The following is a 7,368-nucleotide window of genomic DNA, read 5'->3' on the forward strand; positions in this document are numbered from 1 at the left end:
ATATTACACTCTATCCTCTTGCTCAATCTCCTTCTTTACTATCATGGCTTGATGATGAACAAGAAAACACTCAGCCTATTTTAAGCATTAGTCAAGCCTTCAATTTTAGAGAAGAGGAAGAAGATGAGGATTTAATAGATCTTTTTATCTCAAAACCTAATATTTCTAAACAGCTAAGAATAACACAACATGAAACTAAAATCATCTTTTAAATCAATGTTTTCAGGGAAATTGTACAATTCAATCATTGCATAATTCATTTGAAAGCATTTTTCCTGTCAACTCAATAACCAATTTTCAAATCAAAACTATTGAAATCAATCTGAGAAAGAATCTAAATATTGGTAATAATCTACAATCATCACAAGAACAACAGGCAATTGAAATATTATAGAAATATTCAAAATCTTTTGCCTAGGACTATACAGACATGCAAGGAATTCATCCAAAGAAATGTATTCACCATATCTATATTGATGATCATAGCAAACCAGTGAGACAACCAAAAAGAAGAATGAATCCTATGATGAAAGAAATAGTGAAAGAGGAACTACAAAAACTGTTACAAGTAGGATTCATCTATCATATTTCAGATAGTCAATGGATTTCACCCTTACTTGTGGTTCCAAAGGAAAATGGCAAGTGGAGAATATGTGTAGACCATAGGGAACTAAACAAGGCAAAATTAAAAGATCACTTCCCATTACCATTCATTGACCAAGTACTGGATTCATTAACTGGAAAGAAATTCTTTTCTTTTCTGGATGGTTTTAGTGGATACAACCAGATAAAGATAGCATTAGAGGACCAAAATCAAACCACATTTACTTGTCCATGGGGAACATATGCATACAATGTTTTTCCCTTTGGGTTATGTAATGCACCTGCTACTTTTCAAAGAGCAGTTCTTGTAATCTTTGTTGATCTAATCCATGAATGTGTAGAGGTTTACATGGATGATTTTATTATATATGGAGATACATTTGATGATTGTTTGAATAATATTGAAAAAGTTTTAAAAAGATGCATAGAGACAAAACTATCCCTCATAAATGAGAAATTTTTTATGATATTAACTGAAGGGATAGTGTTGGGACACCACATTTATTCTTCTAGAATCAAGGTAGACCTAACAAAGATACAAGTTATTGTAAACTTAAAGCCACCAAAGACACAAATAGAAGTAAGAAGTTTCTTGGGATATGCAAGTTACTACAGAATATTTATTGAAAACTTCAATAAGATAGGTTTACCCTTGTTTAAACTACTTGCAAAAGACATTGAGTTTCAATGGACTACAAATTGTCAAAATGCATTCAAAAAATTAAAAGAAAAATTGTTTATAACACCCATTCTCAGAGGACCAAATTGGTCACCTACCATTCCATATATTTACTGATGCATCAGAAATAGCAATAGGAGCATCTGTAGGAAAAAAATAAAATCATTTTAACTATGCCATCTATTTCATAAGCAAAAATTTAACTCCGACATAATTAAACTAGACAGTCACATAAAAAGAAATGCTAGTTGTTGTCCATGCAGTTAATAAATTCAAGCATTATATAACAGGCTATCAAGCATTTGTCCATACAGATCATTTAGCCATTAAATATCTAATGAAAAAATTAATTACTAATGGCAGAATTACTAGATGGATGTTATTAATGCAAGAATTTAATATCATTATTTTAAATTGACTAGGGAGAGAAAACCAAGTAGTGGACTTTCTATCAAGACATCATTCTACTGATGATCTTATACCTGTGTCAGATAACTTCTCCGATGAGCATCTATTTGATATAACAAGTAAGACCCCATGGTTTTCAGATATAATAATATATATATCATCTGGAATATTACCATCACATTTCACAGGTAAGTAGAAAAAGCAAATAATTAGAGACAATGTAAGATACACTTGGATTAATGGAGATCTCTTCTATATAGAACCTGATCTTATAATTAGGAAATGTATAAGAGAAGATGATATCATTGATATTTTAAAAGCATGTCATGACGAACCATGTGGTGGTCATTTTGCAGGGAAGAGGACAACATACAAGGTCTTAAATCAAGGATACTATTGGTCGTCGCTATTCAAGGATTCAAAGACTTATGCTAAAATATGTGATATTTTCCAAAGAATATGTAGACTTGTACTTTCATATGAAATGTCATTGAAGCTGCAAGTACTGATAGATTCATTTGAGCAATGGGCTCTTGACTTTGTGGGTCCTATCATCCCACCATCAAATGGTAAGAAATACACCTTAGTATGCAGGGATTATGTAACAAAATGGGCAGAGGCTAAAGCATTGAACATAGCAACAGAAACTGCAGTAGTTACTTTTCTTTACTAAGAAATATTGTCACAAATTAAGGTACACAATTCACCTCCAAGATTGTTCAAGAACTGACACAGAAATACAAGATTAAGCATAGAAAATCAACTCCATACCACCCACGGGAAAATGGACAAGTTGAATCAACAAACAAAGTACTAGAGAATATTATGAAAAAGACAGTGAACATTCATAGAAAAGATTGGTCAGAGAAGCAGAATGAAGCACTATGGGCTTATAAGATAACATGGAAAAACACTACTGGATTTAGCCCCTATCAGCTTGTTTATGGAAAAGAAGTCTTGTTGCCAATTGAATTTGAGATTCCTACATATAAATTCGAAGCAAAATTGGGACTAGACCTTACAGAAGCACAACAACAGAGGATAATGCAACTCAATGAACAATATGAGATCAGAAAACAAGCTATGGAACATAAATCTCTAGTTCAATAGCAAAGGAAAAATGGCATGACAAATTCATTAAAAACAAAATCTTTCATAAAGGAAACTTGGCACTACTTTTTGACTCTAAGTTTAAAGATTTCAAAGAAAAATTTACTACTCATTGGCTCAAGCCATATGAAATAGAATAAATCTTTGACAATGGAGCAGTAAGGATAAAGATAATAGATGAAGCAACAATTTATTTTCTGGTTAATGGCCATAGATTAAAAGTTTATCATAAACCTATAAATAGAGAAAACGTTTTGAAAATAGTTTCAAAGGAAAATGATATGGAAGTATTGGAAAAGCATAGCAATATGCCTTCCCTACCTCCAGAAAAATAAAAAATAAAAACAAATGTTGAAAAATAATAAAAGAGTTTGGTTGTGAAAAACCAAGAAACTGACACAACACACTCGAATTCATATCGGAAAACCAACATGTTTGGCCAATATGAATTCTTTTTCATGTTTTTCTTTCCATTTTTGTTTTTATAGGATCACTCTCCAAAACTTAATAGACTTGAGGACAAGTCTGAAAATAAGAAACGGGGGAAGATTCACAATAAATCAACAAATCATGCAATGGTTTGATATTAAGTAGTTGTTCATCAGAAGGGACCTGAAATAAAACATCATCAACCAACATCAGAAGGGACCTTTCATCATTGAAATATATAGAAGGGACGTGAACCAAATTAATGTCAAAGGGACCTGAAACATTATTTAAAAGATCATTGTAGAAGGGACCTAAACAACATGAAAATTCATTAGAAGGGACCTGAATCAATACCAGATGAAAAAAACACGAAACAACATTAAAAGGATTACAAAAGTAGACACAAGTGTCTACATTCCATCAGCATCTATCTTTGAATAATTATCATCATTCAAAAGAGTCAAGTATGAACGAGCTAGCAAAGGTCATCATCAATAAACATTGAGCTATTATGCAAAAGAAGTACTATAAGTAAAAAGTGTATTCTTAAAACCTTTGATTTTTCAAAAAATTTCTAGAATGGTTAGAACTTATTTAACTTGGATATGCATCCTATTACATTTATCGTTCTACATTTATCCTACTTACATTTATCCTACCTATATTACACTAACTTCATCCTACCCTCACAATAATACTATTTATATCCATTACCCTACCATACATACTACATTAAAAATTTCATAATCCTATATTAACCCATATAAGTTTCTTACAATAATTCCATATACATTATCCTATAAGCATTTTTTATCAATGATTGAGGACTTAATATTTTTTCCATAAGAATTTTTGTGTGCCTACAAAACCACAAAGAGTTAGTTTCGTTATAAGAAATTTGACTTTGAAATGACCTATCCTATGGTCATTTCAAAAACAAATTAAGAAATGAGCATATAAAAATGACAAAGACTAATGTATAAAAATCGAAATGCAAAACTATATGAAATGCAATATACAAAAGCAGAGAGGGTGAAAAGGCATATGTAAAATTGCACGTACAAACAAAAATGGGCATGCAACGAAATGAATGAAGCCATGAATGAAGGATGAATACATGTGTATCATTCCACATACAAACAAAAGTGGGCATGCAACGAAATGAATTCAGTCATGAACAAACGATGAACTTCACAAAACATGGGTAATGCAACTATGCAAACATTATGGTGGTAAGACGAGCATGTAAATTTGTGAATGAAGAGTGTACATGAAGGCGGAGGAATGCATTCAAAATAGAGACACATGGGCAACCATGGGTACATAGGTCGAAGTATGAGTTGGAGTGGTAAAATGATCAAAACGCATTCAAACAAACTCTGTGTAATGTTATTTCCTTCATTCACCATTCTAATGCAAAACGAGCCCTTTGTTAAGCCTTTCTTCCAGCATCACAACTAGACTTAAGCTCAGAAAGAAGAGGAGAATGTTGTGCACACATATAGTACCCTCGTAGAACAAGGAAATAAGCAAGGAAAACGTAAATGTTGAAGAAAGAATTGCATAGAACAGAGAAGCCTAAACATAGAAGAAGCCGCATAAGAAATACGCGAAGGGATCAGAGAAGTCTGTGGAGAAATAAGGGAGGAATGCATCGGTTTTAACGAGAGAATTAACGCCATGATCTCCTATTTGCCAAGTCGACCGAGTTTACCAACAAACTCCCAAAATTCCACAAAGAAACAAGGTAAGAAATCATTTCTGAATTTCTATCAGTAGTTGAACAGATTTCAATGATAGATAAGCTCAAGATAGTGTTTGAAATGTTTCATTTTATAAGGAGTCAAAGTTTAGTTATGAAACCGAAATCTTGCCACCATTAAAACCAACTTTTCCACCTATTTAATGCGTAAATCCTCAGAGATGTTGAAGAGGAGTTATAATCAAAATGGCATTGTTAAAGACACGAACACGAGTTAATAACTCAGAGATATCTACAAAGTTTGCTTCCAGATCAGGTAATCGAGCTTGAATTACAAATTTCCTCATGTATGGATGTATATGAAAAACAGAGTCTTATTTTTTTACATACATAGTGAAAAATTTCCTACACACAGTGAGAAAAATTTTCATATATACAGTGAGATTTTATATACACAGTGAGCAAAATTTTCCTACACACAGTGAGAATTTTTTCTATTTTCATATATACAGTGAGTAGTCCCATTTTCATATGCACAGTGAGAATTTTTAAAAACGGAAGGGATTTTCATAACAAAACTTTGGAAAATAGATATTGGAGCATGGAGTTTAGAAGTAGTGAGACATTTTTAAGATGTTTTTGATATCTTTTTACACAGTGGGAAATTTTTAAAGAACAATGGACACCATTTTATAGTAGAACAGAGGAAATTGAAAACGATTCAAGCAAGAGTATCATTTCATTTTTTTCAAGGAACTTCATAGATCAGGTAAGCCTATTTGCCATGATCCATAAATCAAAATTTCATGAATAAGAAAGCAGAGATATATATACATGTAATTTTGTTTATAATGAGGATGTTAATTGTCAAAGGGTACATTAATTGGTACACAGAACACATGGCAACTAGAACTGAGCCAAATGAATTCAAGATAGAAAATTGGGGGAAAGAAAGCATAGAAAAACTGTATCGGCTAAGATTGATAGGGTTTCTTCAAAAGTTTAATGGGCATAATAAGAAGATTACACAAGAATTCATAAATCATTATGAATAGGGACAAACAAAAGTGGGTGACCTCTCCATATCACTAAACCCATAATTTCTTTCCCAAGCTCTAGATCTTCCCTTAACAGGAGAAGAATACCATAAAGGCTTACAATTCAAAGAGAAAGGTTGGACATTCTTCCTAGAAAAGCAAAGAAAATGACACTTTGATGGATCAAAAGGCATTCAAAGGTATTGGTTCAAGGAACCTTCATCTGAATTAGTTTTAATCCTTAAAAGATACTTCACTTGTGACAATAGACACAACCTAGTTTATCTTTACCACATTAGGCTACTGCAACACATAAAGGGAGAATCCAAGATTAATCTACCCTATTTATTCTCAAAAAGCCTGATCAAAATGATAAAGGGTGTTAAAATTAAAACTAAAGTGAAAGAAGCACATGTTTATGATCAATGGCTCATTAAAATACTTGTAGAACATCACGTGGGAAGCAAGGGATTGATTTGGAAAGAATTTTTGGTTCAACATCATATTGAGGAGCAAACAACAAAAGAGAAATTTTAACAAATGCATGTTACTAGAAGCATAATGAAGTCTCCCATGTATCCTAGGACCGATCTAAGAAGAAACAGGATAGTGGCATGGTTGAAAAAGAAATATCTTTCATATCTGTTCCTAGAATGCCTAGGAAGAAAATGCAAGAAGAGAAGTGAGAAATAAAAAGACCAAGAGGTAGAAATTGTTGAACCTCCAACAGTATCAAAAGAAGTTAATGAGATATTGCAAAGGATGGAAAGGGAAATTCAAGAAGAGCCTTTAGAAAAGGACTCTTACTTTGAGCATGCATGGATAGGAGATACATCATCACATTCATTTGCTAAGGAAAATGTAAGATAAGAAAAAGAGCTACAAAAAGAAGAACACCTCGAAAAGATAGAAGAGTTGACAAGGGAGTTGCAAGTCAACTAGATTTTGGAAAGGCATTTGAAGAAAGAGAATAAGATGTATAAACAAACAAAAAAACATCTCATCAAAGAAAATGAAAAACTAAACAAGAAAATTAATAAGATTGAAACAAATAACAACTTGATCTCTAAACAATCTTACAAGTGGCTCAATGAAAAGAACGCTTGGAAATACAAATATGAGAGACAAAAGGTGATGGCTATTATCTACAAGGAAGGGAAATATGAAGGTATTGATTGTCTTCTACAGGAAACACAACAAGAGGCTTCAAGATCAGGGGCAGTAGGTACATCAGCACTTAGAATATCAAAGAGAAGAAAGAAAGCATGAGGACATGCTTCAAGATCAGCAAAGGGGAGATGTTGGTCCTCGATTTTGATCAATTTTTCTTATTAAAAATCCACTTAACTTCCATCATATTCCACCTTACATCATCCATATATGAATTATTTTGACCTTAT

The sequence above is a fragment of the Pinus tabuliformis genome, chromosome Q (assembly GCF_031772625.1).
Source record: "Pinus tabuliformis cultivar Carrire ecotype Pingquan chromosome Q, CPIR1, whole genome shotgun sequence".
Classification (NCBI taxonomy): Eukaryota; Viridiplantae; Streptophyta; class Pinopsida; order Pinales; family Pinaceae; genus Pinus; species Pinus tabuliformis.